This window comes from Corythoichthys intestinalis, chromosome 4 (assembly GCF_030265065.1).
Source record: "Corythoichthys intestinalis isolate RoL2023-P3 chromosome 4, ASM3026506v1, whole genome shotgun sequence".
Classification (NCBI taxonomy): domain Eukaryota; kingdom Metazoa; phylum Chordata; class Actinopteri; order Syngnathiformes; family Syngnathidae; genus Corythoichthys; species Corythoichthys intestinalis.
The window spans coordinates 42,163,924-42,185,443 of NC_080398.1; the positions used below are offsets into that span (position 1 = coordinate 42,163,924).

The 21,520-nt window shown below is 39.7% G+C and overlaps 1 long non-coding RNA gene across 3 annotated transcripts in view; it reads left to right on the forward strand.

The window, feature by feature from the left end:
- LOC130914963 (uncharacterized) overlaps positions 1-21,071 on the forward strand; it is a 54,557-nt gene extending 33,486 nt beyond the window's left edge. For all 3 annotated transcript variants that reach the window (XR_009063030.1, XR_009063031.1, XR_009063029.1), the window contains one exon: positions 21,016-21,071. This is a non-coding gene — a long non-coding RNA (uncharacterized LOC130914963). The remainder of the gene's footprint in view (positions 1-21,015) is intronic.
- The last annotated feature ends 449 nt before the right edge of the window (positions 21,072-21,520 follow it).

Sequence of the window (21,520 nt, forward strand, 5' to 3'; positions counted from 1 at the left end):
GCATGGTGTAATTATTGACATCAACAATGGCGAGCTACTAGTTTATTTTTTTATTAAAAATTTTACAAATTTTAATAAAATGAAAACATTAAGAGGCGTTTTAATATAAAATTTCTATAACTTGTACTAACATTTATGTTTTAAGAACTCCAAGTATTTCTATCCATGGATCGCTTTAACAGAATGTTAATGTTAATGCCATCTTGTTATTTATTGTTATAATAAACAAATACAGTCCTTAGGTACCGTATGTTGAATGTATATATCCGTCTTGTGTCTTATCTTTCCATTCCAACTATAATTTACAGAAAAATATGGCATATTTTATAGATGGTTTGAATTGCGATTAATTACTATTAATTAATTTTTAAGCTGTAATTAACTCGATTAAAATTTTTAATCGTTTGACAGCCCAAATTATTATATAAGAGTTTACAGTGCCTTGCAAAAATATTCGGCCCCCTTGAATCTTGCAACATTTCGCTACATTTCAGGCTTCAAACATAAAGATATGAAATTTAATTTTTTTGTCAAGAATCAACAACAAGTGGGACACAGTCGTGAAGTGGAACAACATTTATTGGATAATTTCAACTTTTTTAACAAATAAAAAACTGAAAAGTGGGGCGTGCAATATTATTCGGCCCCTTTACTTTCAGTGCAGCAAACTCACTCCAGAAGTTCAGTGAGGATCTCTGAATGATCCAATGTTGTCCTAAATGACCGATGATGATAAATAGAGTCCACCTGTGTGTAATCAAGTCTCCGTATAAATGCACCTGCTCTGTGATAGTCTCAGGGTTCTGTTTAAAGTGCAGAGAGCATTATGAAAACCAAGGAACACACCAGGCAGGTCCGAGATACTGTTGTGGAGAAGTTTAAAGCCGGATTTGGGTACAAAAAGATTTCCCAAGCTTTAAACATCTCAAGGAGCACTGTGCAAGCCATCATATTGAAATGGAAGGAGCATCAGACCACTGCAAATCTACCAAGACCCGGCCGTCCTTCCAAACTTTCTTCTCAAACAAGGAGAAAACTGATCAGAGATGCAGCCAAGAGGCCCATGATCACTCTGGATGAACTGCAGAGATCAAACATGTGGAAGAAGGTGCTCTGGTCAGATGAAACCAAAATTGAACTTTTTGGCCACAATGCAAAACGATATGTTTGGCGTAAAAGCAACACAGCTCATCACCCTGAACACACCATCCCCACTGTCAAACATGGTGGTGGCAGCATCATGGTTTGGGCCTGCTTTTCTTCAGCAGGGACCGGGAAGATGGTTAAAATTGACGGGAAGATGGATGCAGCCAAATACAGGAACATTCTGGAAGAAAACCTGTTGGTATCTGCACAAGACCTGAGACTGGGACGGAGATTTATCTTCCAACAGGACAATGATCCAAAACATAAAGCCAAATCTACAATGGAATGGTTTAAAAAATAAACGTATCCAAACTTAGAATGGCCAAGTCAAAGTCCAGACCTGAATCCAATCGAGAATCTGTGGAAAGAGCTGAAGACTGCTGTTCACAAACACTCTCCATCCAACCTCACTGAGCTCGAGCTGTTTTGCAAGGAAGAATGGGCAAGAATGTCAATCTCTCGATGTGCAAAACTGATAGAAACATACCCCAAGCGACTTGCAGCTGTAATTGGAGCAAAAGGTGGCGCTACAAAGTATTAACGCAAGGGGACCGAATAATATTGCACGCCCCACTTTTCAGTTTTTTATTTGTTAAAAAAGTTTAAATTATCCAATAAATTTTGTTCCACTTCACGATTGTGTCCCACTTGTTGTTGATTCTTGACAAAAAATTAAAATTTTATATCTTTATGTTTGAAGCCTGAAATGTGGCGAAAGGTTGCAAGGTTCAAGGGGGCTGAATACTTTTGCAAGGCACTGTATGTACATTATTTTCATCTATGTATGTATGTACACTTACATAAACACACATTTCATATGAGACAGAGAATGAATGTACAGTATGTATTATTTAGACATTTTATGTGTTATTTATATTATATATAAAATATTTGCTTTACATGTTTCAAACGATTCTTTCATGTTCTATTGATAACACGCATTTTTTCGGGTTTTATATACGCTTATTGACTTTACATACAGTATATGGCGGAAAACACTCAGGTGACTTTAAGTACTGCTCGGAGACCCCGAATTTGGCCAAATTTCAAACTTGTCCGATATGCATGTGTGATACATCTTTGGAAAGCTTAAAATCTCAATTTTCTGGGGGAAGAAACGTTTTGAAAAGGAGGGCATCTTAAAAAAAAAAAAAAAAAAAATTGAACAGCAAAACCCTATCTGGAGGTGAGAGCACGCGAAAACAGAATTACAGACGCCATGACTTTAACGAGATATTATCACCCACTTACCTTGTTTCGATCCAAAAACTCCATGTAGCATGTATCACCGAGTGTCAAGACACAGCTGTGAATTGCCACAGCTGGATTTTGGGGGGATTTTATGGGTAAAACATGATTATATAACAAGGGTCGCGATGCAGAAATCGCAGACTTCAAAGAGTGGTCGAGATGTTCTTTTTCATATATTTGCCCTTTTAAACGTTTTTTTTCCTATGTTTCTTTGTTTGGATTGATTATTTATCATGTCACATATCAGAGAAAATGCGACAGTAACAAAAAAAAAAAATACAATTAAGCGATAGTTATGAGGTAGATATCTGTTACTTTTTTACAGACACCATTTTTTTCATTGTGACGTAATTGGTTGAAAGTTTAAAATATGCAAATGAATATTTTTTGTTTTTTTAAACTAAATATTAGACATCAAAAAAAAATTCTAAGCTAGTTTGTTTTTTTAAACTAAATATTAGACATCAAAAAAAAATTCTAAGCTAAAAATGAAAGACATTTTGAATAATAAATATAACTAATTACCTTTGTTTTACGGCTGGGTTGAAACAAAAGCGGTTGTGCGATGTTTGTAAACGGGGGTTTCCAGGGTAAAACGGACAAATTAAAAATAGTTCGGGGACTTAATGCGCCATGTATCTGCTCTGGCAGCATATAGACATATTGTTCTTTCAAACACAACAGTTGCTTTGGCTTAAAATACAGCAGTTTATTTTAAAGAGAGGTGCAAGAGCAGAAACTGTTTTTTCAGCCTTGTCTGTGTTTTCCGCCATATACAAATAAAAATATATGTTTAAAAATGGGGTTTATATATATATATTAAAGATGCACCGATACCGATACTAGTATCGGCAGGGGGCGCCGATCCGGCCCGAAATGGTTGTATCGGTATCGGCGAGTACCAACAAAGACGGCGCCGATACCATTTACCGGTCCATTATTATAACATTTGACCGCAGCATTTTTTTTTTTCTCCTGGCGCTCACTACACTGTCTCTGTGTTGTGTGATGACATGTGAACACCAAACAGCTATCGCTATTGGCCTGCTCCCGACCAATGAGAGCGGGCCAATAGCCACTCCTGACCAATGACAAGGCCGCTTGGCGGCGCCGACATGGTGGCGTTCGGGAAATATTTCAAAATAGAAATCCCGTCGATTAGAATCAATGGCTGCATGCTAGATTTGCGGCCTGAAAGTTTCGAGATGTGGAGTTAAATCGGCCAGTTTCAATACCTCAAACCTGATAAAACATTTGAAGGCGAAACGTAAACGAACACAACGAGTTTGAGCCTGCAAGAGCAGGACTGCTATCCAGAGGAAGGGTGCTGGACTGGAGCAACAATCTCTGGTCAGTTCACTACGTCTACTTTACTTTTGTGTTTTACTGAAAGAAATGCCGCAGTAATTTGGGAACTGTCTCCAAAATAGGGTTGCCACCTTTCAGAAATAGAAATAAGGGACTCCCCCCTCCCGAAAAAAGGAAGCTAATAGAGAGACGGGATGCTGTGGTCAATTATTATTACTTTTAATTGTTAGCGTCCGCAAATGCGGAAACAGGGTTGGACCTCGAAGCGGACAACAAGCGGGGGATACGTACAAGGGTTTAATGATTGCAAACAAAAAAATAACACGCGATCGCGGAATAGTAGAAATAACAAAAGGAGTCTGTGACAGCAGGTCGACGGAGCTCAATACTACAAACTCGAAGGTTAGCTAAGACGATAGGCAGCGAGCCAAAAAGCCAAAATAAAAACACTCAAATACCTGCACAGGGTAGAGGTTACAAACGAGTGCAGCACACTAACAGAAAAAACCCAATGCAGGGGCGTAACAAGCAAATGTATCGAGACTATAGTGCAAGATGTCAAATGGCGATCAGCAAGGCAAATATCTCGGCAGCCTTCTCTGAGATCACCCGTGCTTAAATGCTGCGTTGATGAGCCTGCATTGGATTCAGGTGCGACGTCAGGAACGCCCCCACTAACAGCCCAACAAAAAAACACAATCTAACCAGCAGCAGAATGTGACAATAATTTCATGAAGGTTGCACTGTTTGGCCTTTGAAAGGTTTAAAAACTTTACTCAGTTCATTCAGAACTTATTATGAATTTATTTTTACTTTCTTACTGTTGGGCTAGTATTATACTTTGTACTAGTCTTTTTCCTATTTTGCAAAGGTAAGCAACAGCCTGACAAAAGCCTTGATAGCAATGATTTCACATCCAATTATGTAGCTCTTTGGGGGGGGGGGGGGGGGTTATATATATATATATATATATATAAATATATATGAATGGGGTGGTATCGGTATGGTATCGGTATCGGCCGATACTGCACAGCCAGGTATCGGTATCGGGGCCAAAAATTGGTATCGGTGCAACACTAATGTAGATATACATATATAAATTATGGCTGTCAAACGATTAAAAATTTTAATCGAGTTAGCTTAAAAATTAATTAATCGTAATTAATCGCAATTCAAACCATATAATAATATGCAATAATATGCAAAGCAAATGACCGTCTAAGGTGGTAGTCACATGATCTGTTCGAAAAAAATAATTTTGACCCATTGTAAAAATATCTTTTTTTGTTCATTTCATTCATTTTTGTTGTTTGCTTTATTGCTTTACAACTTTTATATATGTAGGAAAGTCAGTTACATGCAATGACAACTTTTGGCCCCCCCTTAAACTCCACTTATGGGGAAAACGGAAACTCACTGTGCAGCATTTTACACAAACACCAAATGTACGGAATGTTGGGCCAACAAGTTCAACATTGTTGCCCCTTGGTAATGTGCATGCTCCAACTTTATAAACCTGCTGAAATCTCGGTAATTAGCTGAAACAATACGCCTTATTGTCCTCACCTTCTGTTTTGACTCAAGTTGAAAAACGTCACGTCGTTATCCGCACTGATATAACAATTAAATTTCAAATTAGGGACGCAAAGTTACAATGAAGACATAAATGGTTGTTGACCTTTGAAAATACCATAGTGTTCGAACTGCGGATTGAAGGTACAGTGGGGCAAACAAGTATTTATTCAATCACTAATTGTGCAAGTTCTCCCACTTGAAAATATTAGAGAGGCCTGTAATTGTCAACATGGGTAAACCTCAACCATGAGAGACAGAATGTGGGGGGAAAAAACAGAAAATCACATTGTTTGATTTTTAAAGAATTTATTTGCAAATCATGTTGGAAAATAAGTATTTGGTCAATACCAAAAGTTCATCTCAATACTTTGTTATGTACCCTTTGTTGGCAATAATGGAGGCCAAACGTTTTCTGTAACTCTTCACAAGCTTTTCACACACTGTTGCTGGTATTTTCGTCCATTCCTCCATGAAGATCTCCTCTAGAGCAGTGATGTTTTGGGCTGTCATTGGGGAACACGGACTTTCAACTCCCTCCTCACCCTGTGGCGTCAAAATGATAACAACAACGGGGAGCAAAAATCCCAGAACCACACGTGGGGACCTAGTGAATGACCTACAGAGAGCTGGGACCACAGTAACAAAGGCTACTATCAGTAACACAATGCGCCGCCAGGGACTCAAATCCTGCACTGCCAGACGTGTCCCCCTGCTGAAGAAAGTACACGTCCAGGCCCGTCTGCGGTTCGCTAGAGAGCATTTGGATGATCCAGAAGAGGACTGGGAGAATATGTTATGGTCAGATGCAACCAAAATATAACTTTTTGATAGAAACACAGGTTCTCTTGTTTGGAGGAAAAAAAATACTGAATTGCACCATACCCACTGTGAAGCATGGGGGTGGAAACATCATGCTTTGGAGCTGTTTTTCTGCAAAGGAACCAAGACGACTGATCTAGGTAAAGGAAAGAATGAATGGGGCCATGTATCAAGAGATTTTGAGTGAAAATCTCCTTCCATTAGCAAGGGCATTGAAGATGAGACGTGTCTGGGTTTTTCAGCTTGACAATGATCCCAAACGCACAGCCAGGGCAACAAAGAAGTGGCTTCGTAAGAAGCATTTAAAGGTCCTGGAGTGGGCCAGCCAGTCTCCAGATCTCAACCCCATAGAAAATTTGTGGAGGGAGTTGAAAGTCTGTGTTGCCCAACGACAGCCCCAAAACATCACTGCTCTAGAGGAGATCTGCATGAAGGAATGGGACAAAATACCAGCAACAGTGTGTGATAAGCTTGTGAAGAGTTACAGAAAACGTTTGGCCTCCGTTATTCCCAACAAAGGGTACATAACGAAGTATTGAGATGAACTTTTGGTATTGACCAAATACTTATTTTCCACCATGATTTGCAAATAAGTTATTTAAAAATCAAACAATGTGATTTTCTGTTGTTTTTTTTCCACATTTTGTCTCTCATGGTTGAGGTTTAACCATGTTGACTTACAGGCCTCGCTAATATTTTCAAGTGGGGGGGAACTTGCACAATTAGTGTTGATTAAATACTTATTTGCCCCACTGTATATATATCGGTATTGGATTTTTGGAGTACCTCGGGATATCGGTTAAAAAGTAAGCTTGAGAACGATAAACCGATACGACCGGATATCCGGTTTTCCAGATGAGAGATACAGATATATCGATAGTAAAGTTACCATTCGACAGTAATTAGCCATTAAATATTCAGTGAACCGATAGTAGAGATAGAATTCGGCTATCGTGAGCACAAGAATCGGCTTCTAAAGCCTAGTTCAATGCATTGCTCAATATGATCATTTAGCTTTTACTTCACATGCTGCGCTTGTGTCTTTCAGTGAATGACACAAGTGCGCGTCATTCACCACACAGCGCACACTTAGATCGAGACCGCACGCATGATATAATATGGACAAGCAGTCGTGGTTGCCACAAGTTACTTCCCATGCATTTCGGCAGAACCGCTACTAGTCGCCGTCATTACCCGATCGTCACGGGCGTGTCATAACAACGCGAGAGCTAACGAAACCACTGTAACGCACGCAGCGTAGCGTTTTCTTCACAGCCCAAAACGAAAACGAAACTAGTAGTGGCAACGAAGCAACATGCTAAAACAATGTACAGTGTGATCACCCACGGCAGCGACGTGCTGTGATTGATTTTCAACGCACCCAGGAAAACAAAAGTCGGACTTTGAAGTGACGAAGGCAGCCAGATCTGTTCGCATGGGACAGAGCTTGTGTGAAGTGTGGAGCGGTACAGAAATCGTGAGTTTTAACCCTGAAAAATAACCCACTACAATGCTGGAAAGGGCGGCATATTATTTCCACGAAACGCAGTCTGCTTAAACATGAACATTTGGATTAGTTGATCTTCCTCAAGAAAAATCTGCCCTTCAAAAAAGATATGGACAGTGATGAGCAATAAAAAATGAGGAAGCACGGGCATAAGTGAATGACTTTGCTGTGTATTAGGTTAAAGTAATGATTATTGACCTGTGTAAAATGCTATGTTTTTATTCCCCCAATTATACCAGTCGTAAAGCATAATTTATTATTTATTTATGATAAGACTAGCAGGTTTAATTTTTTTTTCAAGAGCTGCTGCATATAATTAATATTTTTTGTTTGTAAGACGTTTACATTGAAAGTTTGCACTTAAATTACTTACCTCTTGTGTTAAAAACACCAGGAAATACAGTAATTGAATTACTGCACTTTATTGTTGTCTGTGACTGGAGTTTTATTGTATTATCAATCCCATCCAACAAAATGACGGTCATATAGTAAACCTTATTTTTTTCTCATAAAAAAATAAAACATAACATTGGTATGAAATTTTGTTAATTTTGCTATTAAAAAATGTGGTCTTTTTTTATATTTTTAAAATACTGTACGAACACACACAACAAATGTTTACTATCGTATTGTTTTCACTCTGTATCGAACCGTATCGTTCTTAAACTGTATCGAATCGTATCGAATCGCTCGGCCTTAAAAATGTATCGTTTTTTTAATCGAATCGTAACCTGTGTATCTAAATACATATCGAATCGGCTTCATGCCAGAGATTCCCGACCCTATTAAAAAGTCATTATCGCACGTGATTCTGTATGTGCATACAGTGCCTTGCAAAAGTATTCGGCCCCCTTGAATCTTGCAACCTTTCGCCACATTTCAGGCTTCAAACATAAAGATATGAAATTTACTTTTTTTGTCAAAAATCAACAACAAGTGGGACACAATCGTGAAGTGGAACAACATTTATTGGATAATTTAAACTTTTTTAACAAATAAAAAACTGAAAAGTGGGGCGTGCAATATTATTCGGCCCCTTTACTTTCAGTGCAGAAAACTCACTCCAGAAGTTCAGTGAGGATCTCTGAATGATCCAATGTTGTCCTAAATGACCGATGATGATAAATAGAATCCACCTGTGTGTAATCAAGTCTCCGTATAAATGCACCTGCTCTGTGATAGTCTCAGGGTTCTGTTTAAAGTGCAGAGAGCATTATGAAAACCAAGGAACACACCAGGCAGGTCCGAGATACTGTTGTGGAGAAGTTTAAAGCCGGATTTGGATACAAAAACATTTCCCAAGCTTTAAACATCTCAAGGAGCACTGTGCAAGCCATCATATTGAAATGGAAGGAGCATCAGACCACTGCAAATCTACCAAGACCCGGCCGTCCTTCCAAACTTTCTTCTCAAGCAAGGAGAAAACTGATCAGAGATGCAGCCAAGAGGCCCATGATCACTCTGGATGAACTGCAGAGATCTACAGCTGAGGTGGGAGAGTCTGTCCATAGGACAACAATCAGTCGTACACTGCACAAATCTGGCCTTTATAGAAGAGTGGCAAGAAGAAAGCCATTTCTCAAAGATATCCGTAAAAAGTCTCGTTTAAAGTTTGCCACAAGCAGAGGTTGCGCTAGACTTTTTCGTTGTCTGTCATTTTGACTGACAGGGTCATAAAAATCCGGTCATAATCTATTTTTACCCGTCACTTAAATTTTTAAAATGATGATAATTACATTGTGGTGACCCTTTGTTTGGCATAATTCACCTTCCGTACTTGTGTGTCCATTTGGCCGAGCGCGTTACCGGCTACGACAGTCACGTGACGGAGACACTTAAGAGCCGCGCGCGGTCCCCTCACTATCCACTCGCTCTCGCTATATGATTGGCCGAAGAGTCGAAATGCTCTCCCGTGAAATGCCTGTTTAAAAATGTTCCCGTTGTTACTTCTTGCGTTCGCTTATAAGTGCCCATTTAAAAAGGAAAAGCGATGGATGATACTACACACAGAGCGTATTATTAACAAATGTTAAAGTTGTATAATCATATAGCGAGAATAAGGAACGTCACTGACAAGCGCAGGCCCCCGTGAGTGGATAGTGAGAGGAACAGGATAGTGCGCCTACAGCTAACAAGACTCTTAACATTGCATACCGCTTCAACATATTCAATAGTATTGTAACGTTGATAATAGTCAACCATTGAATCAGATTGCAATTCTTTATTTGTGGAAACTTATTGAACAACACGACGGCTGTCTGCCGCAGCCAACGCACATATCTCCCCCGCCAGAACAATCGTAAACACGGAAGGCACGTCCCTCGCTCTCCCGCACCTCCCTCACCCCTCTACGTCATGCGGTGCATTCAGGAACACATGCTAACACCCCCGGCACATTATAACTCGATTCGTTACAGTCTTTAGTTTTCATTCATTTTAAATTAATATTCTGTCCGAACAAGCTTAACAGAGAATCCACACCGTGCCATCACACATCAAGCAGATGAATATGTAACTTTTTCTCCGCAGTGACAAAAACAGCTGACTGTGGCCCCAGTAGTTAGGTAGCCTACCATATGTAGCATATGGAACAATGAAATTAACAGTTCACCTGTTGTGGCCTGAACGTAGTCTCACACTTTCCTCCTGGTGCGCATGGACTTGAATTGCGTGCCCGCTTGTGCAGTCCCTGTTTTTTCAACTCTTTTATCAGCACACTCGTCGTTTCGGGGCTTTTTGAAGAAACTTCGGACACTCAGTTGCCTTGACATTTTTCAGAGTAAGGCCAACGACGTCATGCATCAAGAGAGACAATAGCTAATTAATATGCTCACTCGCCACCCTGTCGTCTGGGGTGTGAATTGCAACCGTTCAAAATGACGGATGGACTTCAGTTTTTTCCGTCACCGTTTTAAAAAATCGGTCAACGACGGGAAATATTCGGTTAATGCAACCCCTGGCCACAAGCCACCTGGGAGACACACCAAACATGTGGAAGAAGGTGCTCTGGTCAGATGAAACCAAAATTGAACTTTTTGGCCACAATGCAAAACGATATGTTTGGCGTAAAAGCAACACAGCTCATCACCCTGAACACACCATCCCCACTGTCAAACATGGTGGTGGCAGCATCATGGTTTGGGCCTGCTTTTCTTCAGCGGGGACAGGGAAGATGGTTAAAATTGACGGGAAGATGGATGCAGCCAAATACAGGAACATTCTGGAAGAAAACCTGTTGGTATCTGTACAAGACCTGAGACTGGGACGGAGATTTATCTTCCAACAGGACAATGATCCAAAACATAAAGCCAAATCTACAATGGAATGGTTCAAAAATAAAGGTATCCAGGTGTTAGAATGGCCAAGTCAAAGTCCAGACCTGAATCCAATCGAGAATCTGTGGAAAGAGCTGAAGATTGCTGTTCACAAACACTCTCCATCCAACCTCACTGAGCTCGAGCTGTTTTGCAAGGAAGAATGGGCAAGAATGTCAGTCTCTCGATGTGCAAAACTGATAGAAACATACCCCAAGCGACTTGCAGCTGTAATTGGAGCAAAAGGTGGCGCTACAAAGTATTAACGCAAGGGGGCCGAATAATATTGCACGCCCCACTTTTCAGTTTTTTATTTGTCAAAAAAGTTTAAATTATCCAATAAATTTTGTTCCACTTCACGATTGTGTCCCACTTGTTGTTGATTCTTGACAAAAAATTAAAATTTTATATCTTTATGTTTGAAGGCTGAAATGTGGCGAAAGGTTGCAAGGTTCAAGGGGGCCGAATACTTTTGCAAGGCACTGTATATATACTGCACATGAGCTACAATGTGCTAATCAAGCTAGCCGAATTGGACCCACTGATGAAGCATCTCACCGTAAACAGGAGTTTGTCATTTGGGCTGGTTTTTAATCAAACTGGACGGGTTTACGCTGCGATAGGGCTAGAGACTTTTTCCCATCTGGCAACCCTGGTATCATCACATTCAGCTACTGTAGGAGTTCATTGTTGACTTGCTAATCAACACCATCCTAGCTTGATTTTAACAGGTGGTATACTGAGTGGAAAGTTTTTTTTTTTTTTAAGGTGTCGTCGGGGGGGTCGCCAGCCGTGGTCAATTTATTGGCTAAATTATGCAGAGCTGAAAACAAAGCGTCCACGGCAGACAGCGGAGTGGCGGCTCGGGCTAATGAGATGATGAGGAGCCTGGGAGCTGGTGGAGGACTTTTTTTTTTAAAAGGGGGGGTAGACCAGCAGCTTGCGTCTGGATCTTTGTGTGTGACCGGGGGGGTCCGACTGGCAAAAAGGGGGCACGTACCGTCCCTCACGGCAGACCGCAGCTGCCTCGGGAAGCGGTGTGGCAGGGGTCCCCCCGTAGTTCCGCCCCCTCTTCAGCGCTGGCACGTAGGGGCCCCCTAAAAGTCTGGGGGCCTGGGAAGCACTTGAAGTTCACAGCCAGACCTCCTATTGAGGTGACAGTCTGACTGTTTGCGCAATCGGGGTGGGGGGGAGTATTCACACGGGGAGAGTGACGGCATGAATAAGACGGGAGTGAATCACGACTGGTTTGTATGGAGACGGTGGTTTACATTAATTAGTGACGTGCCTTCCCCGCGCACACGTTATCATCGTGCTGCAGCAATAAACTGGAGAGTAGCTCATTGACTAGCATTGATGGCGGTAGACATCCATTCCATTTCAAACAGGAGGGAGCGGATGAACAGTCGTTCATTCAAGGCACATTCTGTATTTTATTGTTGAAACTGCACAAAATGTTTGACAAAATTGTACACAAAATCCATATGGTGGAAAAAACTTAGGTGACTTGAAGTTCTGCTCTGAGACCCCAAATTTGTCCAAATTTCAAAAGTGTCCGATTTGCACGTGTGATACATCATTGGAAAGCTTAAAATGTCAATTTTCTGGGGAAAGAAAAATTTTGAACAGGAGAGCATTTTGAAAAAAAAAAATTTTAAACAGCAAAACCCTATCTGGAGTAGGCATGTGCCGGTTACCGGTTTCACGGTTTACCGTGGTGTGAAAACGTCGCAGTTTCAAAACCACTAAAATTTTCCGTCAGACCGTAGTACGGTATTCGCTATTTTTCATGTGTCAAAAATGCAGCCAGAAGTGGCTTGGCGCGGCAGACCCAAAAACAAATACTCAAAACATAAGGCGTACTTTTCTTCAATTTATTGAGCTCTCAAATCGTGGTAAGTGGAATATACAAAATGAAAACATTTAAAACCGTTGTACAATTGTGTTTTTCCATGTGTGAGTAGCTTCAACAGATTAGCCTCATGAAAAAGTTCGCCAAAAACAAAACACACATTTTCCTTTCAAAGTCAATATATGAACTAACTAAAAGCTTACCAAGACGAACGTTAGCCTAGGCTTAGCTGGGAGAGCAACTTTGTCGAGTGTTACAGCCGCAGAGTGAGAGATATCATCAAAGATCGCTAATTGCGAAAGATGCTCTTGCCCTAAGCACAAATCCACGTTCGTTGGATCAAGGGGGGTCTCACTCCCAATGTTTTTTTTGTTGGTGTTTAGATGAAACCTTTCCACAACAATATTTACACTTTAAACTTATACATTTTTAACTAACTTATTAACTTATGAATTCTTTATGATTTTTAACACATAGGCATGACATCATGTAGACTAGAGCTGACACAGTGGCTGAAAATGGCGAAACTTCACTTGAGCTTTTCCACCCTCAAAAAAAAGTCATGCAGTAGAATTTTAAAATAATTTTTATTCAGAAGTATTTACTTTTTTATAGAAATTATTTTGTTCTTGCTCTAATCTTGAGCAACTTGAGCTGTGGCTGTGAGTATATTCTATAAGTTGTATTTATTTTAATTAAAATATTTGTTTGTTTGTTTTTTTTATTGATAATTTATTTTAAGAATATATTTATGTTCCAATTTGCAACTATGTTCTGAAAAATTTTTTAAAATCCTGTTCAATTGAAAAAAAAAATATTTTTTTAACCATACATCTCAAAATAACACATTTTGGAGCTATAATTGCAATACCGTGATACCGTGAAACCGCGGTATTTTTGCCCATGGTTATCGTACCGTCAAAATATCATACCGGCACATGCCTAATCTGGAGGTGAGAACACGCGAGAGCAGAATTAAAGACGCCATGACTTTAACGAGATATTATCGCGTACTTACCTTGTTTCAATCCAAAAACTCCATATAGGATGTATCATTGAGTGTCAAGACACAGATGTGAATGGCCACAGCTGGATTTTGGGGGGATTTTATGGGTGAAACATGGTAATATAACAAGGGTCGTGATGCAGAAATTGCAGACATCAAGGAGTGGTACAGATGTTCTTTTTCATATATTTACCCTTTTAAACGTTTTATTTTTTAGAGTTTGCTGCACTGAAAGTAAAGGGGCCGAATAATATTGCACGCCCCACTTTTCAGTTTTTTTATTTGTTAAAAAAGTTTAAATTATCCAATAAATTTTGTTCCACTTCACAATTGTGTCCCACTTGTTGTTGATTCTTGACAAAAAATTCAAATTTTATATCTTTATGTTTGAAGCCTGAAATGTGGCAAAAGGTTGCAAGGTTCAAGGGGGCCGAATACTTTTGCAAGGCACTGTAGCAACGGCGACCACCACTCCTAGTCATGGTTGGCATAACTACCCATGAACCATTGCAGGCGTCACACATAATAAATAACAGCCGCTACAGTATCAATTTCCAGCCAAAATAAACCCCTGAATAAATCTAGAAATGTGTCAATTTTTGGGAAATCCAGCATCGTGGAGTAGTCAGAGCCACAACATATTATCACACTACATCTAAATTTGTACATGAAACGGTAAAGTTTGAAAGCCAACTGCAACATTGTAATTGTGAGAGAGACGTCTTTTGCCCAAAGATGGCGCTGTCACCTCCACAGTCACACTTATGTGTAGTTAGCCTGCATCGTAGTAGTGTCTGGTGTCACTCGTGATGGGTTCACCAACTATTTTGAATGAACACTGACAGACGAGCACATATTGTAGCGTCTACAAGGACAACGCCAACTTGGTGATCATACACACTCAGCAGGAAAAAACGTACATTAGAATATTTTCTAAATTACTTATCCCCACCTGGATGACACGAACTGTATGCAAAAAAGTTGTCTGAGTTTAAAAGGACGCTCACCGTTAGCATTAACCTATTAACGCAAATGCTATGCTAATGCTACCAGTTACATTTTGTGTGTGATGATCACTCAGTACAGAACTTTAAAGGTTAAAGCAACATTGTATTTAGGAGTGGGAACCTCAAGGCACCTCACGATACGATTCGCGATACAAGGCTCACGATAACGATTATCTCACGATATCACGATACAGAAAATATCGATATATTGGTCAGAAATTTGATAGATGATATTCTACGATACAACTGTTGAAACGGAGAAGAAAAAACATATATTTCAAAATAGAAAAAAATACTGTTTAAGTCATTTATTAAACAGTGACACCTTTTCAGTGCAACATTGCTGTAAAATATAAATCTACTGATAATTGTGTACCTGCACATATAGAGGAAACGAACCACAACCACTGATATTTCTTGGCGAAATCATGATGAATGGCACCCTTAATTTCTTAAGTTATAAATCTTTTGAAAATTTTTAACAGTGCTGTAAGTGTCAGTCAGCAATTGAGCTTGGAGTGGGGCAATGATAAAATTGGTGGGTCTTTTCTTTGTATATGACCTTTGTTGTCAAAAGCATTGGTTTGAGCACTTCCACCATCTGCTTCAGCATTTGTGATGTCAGACTCAGTTACATTCTTCCTCACCTTAAAAACAACAAAATAAATCAAAAATATTAGCTACTCAATAGCTTTTGAGTTGAAATTCTGATGTTTTGTGTGTGTTGGAAGTATGGAGTGAATTTAAAAAAAATATGAATTGAATGAATAGAAATTAAAAATGCAATAATTGCCTGTTTTTAATATGTAGGACACATTAATTATCATGCACGTCACCTTATATATCTTGGAAGCTATTCAAACCGTTTTTATAGCTTATTGTATCAAAATGGCAGTCATAACAGTTTGTGTAGTAAACTAGATGGAAAGTGGTTCTCAAATATGTAATCAAAATAATACATTTAAATGAAAAAATCAATTACTAGTACATTGCAAAACTTTCTTACCTCAAGTGATGCTGCAGTATAGAAATCCGGTCTCCAATTAGTCACCAGCTGCCAGTGAACCTTATTTTATTAGACAATTCTTGCATACAGCAAAGTCCTTGTTCACCTTACTTCCTTTATTGTTGGTGTAAAATCCAAAGTGTGTCCACATGTGTGATTTTCAGCAATATTTTTCTCACTTTTTCCTCCACCGTTCTCACGAAGCTTTTTTATTTTTTTCAACACACTTGGGACCGCTCTTCTTCTATAGGCGACTTGTGCGCACTTTACCTTCACCGCCACTGTTGAGCGCCCCTAGTGGAGCGCCAAGGAATTGCTCAACAAACTTCGAGCAGTTTACAGCTTCCATACTCCATTGTATGGCCAATATGTCAAATAAAAGTATCGATGCTTGGCGGGAGCATATCGATAACCGATCGGGTTGCAAAATATCGCGATATATCGCTGTATCGAGATATTGTCACACTCTTAATTGTATTGTCTCTCTCGCCAAGAAAACAAATCTTACCGTGTGTGCAAGCTTTCATGGAGGCGGGAAGGGGGGGAGGGCACAGCGCATCACGAGTGACACAACCAGACACTGCTAGGATGCAGGCTAACCACGCATAAAATGTCACACATTGTGAAAATGTGACGTAAAGTATGGAGCATTTTTGTCCCGTTCTCATCAGGCGACAACTGGCATGCGTTTCGTTATGTTTTAGTCTCTCAAAATAAACATAGGTAGTGTTGGACTTTCGTGGCACGGGGAGGGGGGCGCAAAACAGTTTGATGATCCCGAAATGCAGTGTCAGCAATAAAATTACCTTAAAAGATATATGCTTGGATAGTGGCTTAGCCCATGCTCGTACATACAGGCATCCTAGCTGTGTGTGTTTTTCTGTCTTACCTAGTGGAGAAGTAGAAGCCCCATCCTTTACGACCAAATATTCCAGCCAGTAATATTTATAATCATACGTTGAAAATGAAAATACGTTTTTTTGTTGTTGTTTCACATCAGTTTTTAGGGGAATTCTAAGTCAGGCTGCTTAGGACAGCTACGCTTGGCTAATATCATCGTCCGTTCAACTAAACTGAAACTCCACTCACCATTTTGGCGGTGCTCAACGGCGTTTCATGGTTCACATCTTCAATCCTTGGTTCTCGCTCAGTTGTTGTCGCTTTTGAAAGCTAAGGTTGAAAAAAATTACGAATATCCATCTTGCATCTTCTGACCTCAGATGCTTTTGGCTAAGCAAAGCAAATGACCGTCTATAAATATAAAATAATAAATAAATATGATCCATTATAAAAATTTTTTTTTTGGTTCATTCATTTTGGTTTTAATGCTTTACAACTTTTATAGACAACATTTTACCAGGAAGGTCTTCATTTTAAATTACCGTAATTTTCGGACTATAAAGCGCTACTTTTTCCCCTCATTTTTAATCCTACGGTTTATTGTCCAATCCGGCTTATCTGTTTATTTATTGGGTTAACAGCGACTGCCATAAGACCGTCATAATTATGACATGACACTATAATGGGTATTAATAAATGCTTATGACCAATGTCATTAAGTGTCATCCGGCAAATTATGTCAGTAACTTCATTTATGTCCCGCTGGGATCTTTTCCATCCATTCAAAAGTGAGATCAGTTGCCGGATGAAACAAAATGGCACTTGCCATAAACATTTATTAATGCTCATGGCAGTGTCGTGTCATAATTATGATGGCCTTATGGCGCCACTGTCAAATAAAGTGTTAACAAATACCATAACTAGCAATTAATGAAACAACTTGAACAGCAACTGAAGAAATAATTAGCACAGAACATGAATTTGAATTGTTATTTACATCTGTATCGCTGCAATGCATGCTAGGAGGCATGTTGGACGACAACAGTGTTTACAGCAGGTGGCAGCAGAGGTTGACTGTCTCCTCCGAGGGAGCAGTGATGCACAAATGAAGCTTTGCAGCAAATTGGTTCAAAGCTTCATGGTGGGTCATTTGGTTTTATGACACCGCTGTCAAATAAAGTGTTATCGGTTAATATCTTTTGGTGTAAATATCCCATAATACAGTGAGGTCGGCTGCGGCTTATAGTCCGGTGCGGCTTATCTGTGAACAAATGCCGTTTTCGTGTCAAATTTGGTGGGTGGTGGCTTATACTCAGGTGCGCCTTATAGTCTGAAAATTACGGTAATACATAGGAACGTCAATTATATGCAATGACATTTTTGCCTACCAGGGGAGGGGAGTATGCCGCGTATGCCCAAAATATGTTTTTAGCCCGTTATCATCCTGAAAAAAATTGTTAGTTGTAGTTCATCATTGACGAAAAACAACACTGCTTCAATACTTTGCTGAAAATTTCATCCGAGATTTCCATTTTCCATCTGAGATCGTCCACTCACTGGCAGAGACAACCTATGTGTATTGCTTGAAAGTACGAGCCGCACGATGTATATATGGAAATAGACCGGAAACAGAACACTCGGCTCTGGAGGGGCGGGCTGAAGGCTCAGAAACCGGATGCCACATCAAGTTTGTTAACGAGAATCATGCGTTTCTCCCCGTGATATAGTGAGGCTACTTATTCCTAGACCTACAACCCCTAGCATAAAATATGGAATTACCAGTCTCTGACGAGCACTTACTCAGCTTTAGCATTCAGAAACTCTAAAAGAAATGAATAAAAAACATTGTATTGTTCAGTAAATGTTACTTTTATAGAGCAAGTGCAGGGAAATAAATATAGAATCACTCCATTCTGACGAAAAATATATGGAATCATGAGAAACACTGATAGTGTGGACCATTTTTTTCAATTTCCACCACAGGTTTTCAATAGGGTTGAGATCTGGGCTATTTGCAGGCCATGACATTGACTGGATGAGTCTTTCTCCAAGGAATGCTTTAACAGTTTTAGCTCTGTGGCATGATGCATTGTCATCTTGGAAAATGAGAAACATATTTTTAATTGAAGGGATAAGAAAGCTGTCTAAAATTTCAATGTAAACTTGTACATTTATTGAAGATTTAACCAACCCCATCTCCCCAGTGCCTTTGCCTGTCATGCAGCCCCATATTATCAAGGACTGAGGGAATTTTATGTTTCCTTGGGGCAGTCATCTTTGTAAATCTCACTGGAACGGCACCAAACAAAAGTTCCAGCATCGTCACCTTGTCCAATGCAGATTCTTGACTCGCCACTGAAAATAACCATCATCCAGTCATTCACAGTCCATGATTGCCTCTCCTTAGCCCATTGCAGTCTTGTTATTTTCTGTTTAAGTGTCAACGATGGTTTCCTTGTAGCTTTCCTGTATGAAAATCCCATTTCCTTTAAGTGATTTTGCACAGTTCTGTAACATACCTTGACTCCAGCTTCCTCCCATTTCTTTTTCATTTGTCTTGTACATCTTCTGTTTTCAAGACATATGGTCTTTAGTTGTTTGTCATGAAGTTTGGATGTCTTCCTCGGTCTACCAGTACCATAGGGGGGCCACCAGGGTAGGGCCCCTGGTGGCCGAAAAGTGTCATTGCATGTAATTGACTTTCCTATATATATATATATATATATATATATATATATATATATATATATATACACATATATATATATACATATATACATATGTATATATATATGTGTATATATATATATATATATATATATATATATATATATATATATATATATATAGTCAATTACATGCAGGGGGGCCTGTACAGTGGGGCAAATAAGTATTTAGTCAACCATTAATTGTGCAAGTTCTCCCACTTGAAAATATTACTGAGGCCTGTAATCAACATGGGTAAACCTCAACCATGAGAGACAGAATGTGGGGAAAAAAACAGAGAATCACATTGTTTGATTTTTAAAGAATTTATTTGCAAATCATGGTGGAAAATAAGTATTTGGTCAATACCAAAAGTTCATCTCAATACTTTGTTGTGTACCCTTTGTTGGCAATAACGTAGGCCAAACGTTTTCTGTAACTCTTCACAAGCTTTTCAAGATACAAGACACAAATCTACCTCCATATGGCTCCGCCCAGGGGATACAATTTTTGTCTGGGGTAACTACATTGGCATGACACCGGCGGGCGTACGATATTCAATGGATGACGATCTTGGGCGAGTATAGCTGTCCTAAGCAGCCTGATTTAGAATTCCCCTCTAGAATGATGGGAAACAAAAAAACGCTCATTTTCAACTTATTATTATAAATATTCTTGTAAATTAATTTTATTGCTGACACTGCGTTTTGGGGTCATCAACATGTTGTGCCTCCCCCCGGCCCAAAAGTCAAACTCCACCTATGACCAGTACGTTTAACTTTAACAACCTTGCCATGCTGTTTGTATTTGGTCCAGATTTTTAATACAGCTGACTGTGAACAGACCACATCTATGGCAACCATACGTGTAGCATTACCTTCTTCAAGAAGTTTGATAATCCTCTTGTTGGTCTTAAGAGACATCTCTCTTGGTGGAGCCATGATTCTTGTGAATCCACTTGGTCCAGCAGCCCTCCAAAGTGTGATAACTGCACTGTTTTTAACTGCTGACTAACGAGCAGATCTAATCTGAGGGAGGGGCCCGATTAAGGAAAGGAAATTGACTGGGTGTGTCTGTGTTTTCTACTCAAAATTGAGTGATTCCATAGTTTTTTTTTCTTCAGAATGGACTGATTCTATATTTCCCTGCACTTGCTCTATAAAAGTAACATTTACTGACCACCACAATGTTTTTTATCCATTTCTTTTAGTGTTTCTGAATGCCAAGGAGTTGCACTTTTGAACTAATTCATTATTTTTATCTGAGTTTGTTCTACATAATAAAATGTCTGAGTAAGTGCTGTCTGAGACTGGCGATTCCATAATTTTTGCAAGGGGTTGTATGCCTTGACAAGAAAGAACATATGGAAGGAAAATGGTAAAGGAGGAAACCAAAGAAGGCTGAAACAAAAAGGATGTTTTGTTTTTGTCCATGCGTGGAAGATAACAAGTGTATGTGTGTTCCTAATAAATTGTCCGTAAGGTTTGACGGGTGTTAGCGGGATGAAAGCGGCGGTTTGGGCGACTGGTACGCGGCGAGGCGCTAATGCTAAGCGCAAGCATGTGACGCCGCCTTTCGCGCCGGCTCAGACCGCAACCTTACCAGTGTTAACGAGGCAGCCCACAGGTTAACGAGTTCATCTCTGATTTAACCCTTTCCTGTCATTTTCTGTCATCAGGTGGGCGGATGACGCGGACTCCGTTCGGCCAATCAGAGCAAAAACGGAAGCGCCTCATGATCATTTTGAACGATCGTCGTCGTCGTGACCGGTGAATGTGACCCACGGCAGCAGTGAATCCTACCGCACTGTGATTGGACAGCTCGTGTGTCAGCTGACGCAGCGGCCAATGAGAGCTGTCGCCTTTAAACTCTATGCAAACGCCCCTTTTTTTTCTTCAACAAACATGCTTTCATTTCCTGTTTCTGACACACACACGGAAATATGAAGTTACTCATTGCCATTGACGATGATAGATGTCCAATTCGTTTTGAATGGGAGGGGTTGGCAGCGATCTTGTTATGATTGATGATCTATGCAATTGTTTTGTAACTTGAAATGATCTTTCGGGGACCGTTGTAATCAAGTTGAATGCACAGATTTGTACGTTTTTTGTTGTATTTTGTTGTTGTTGTTTGTTTTGTTTTTTGCTAAAAGTTGTTTGTGTGATGCAACAACGGCTGTG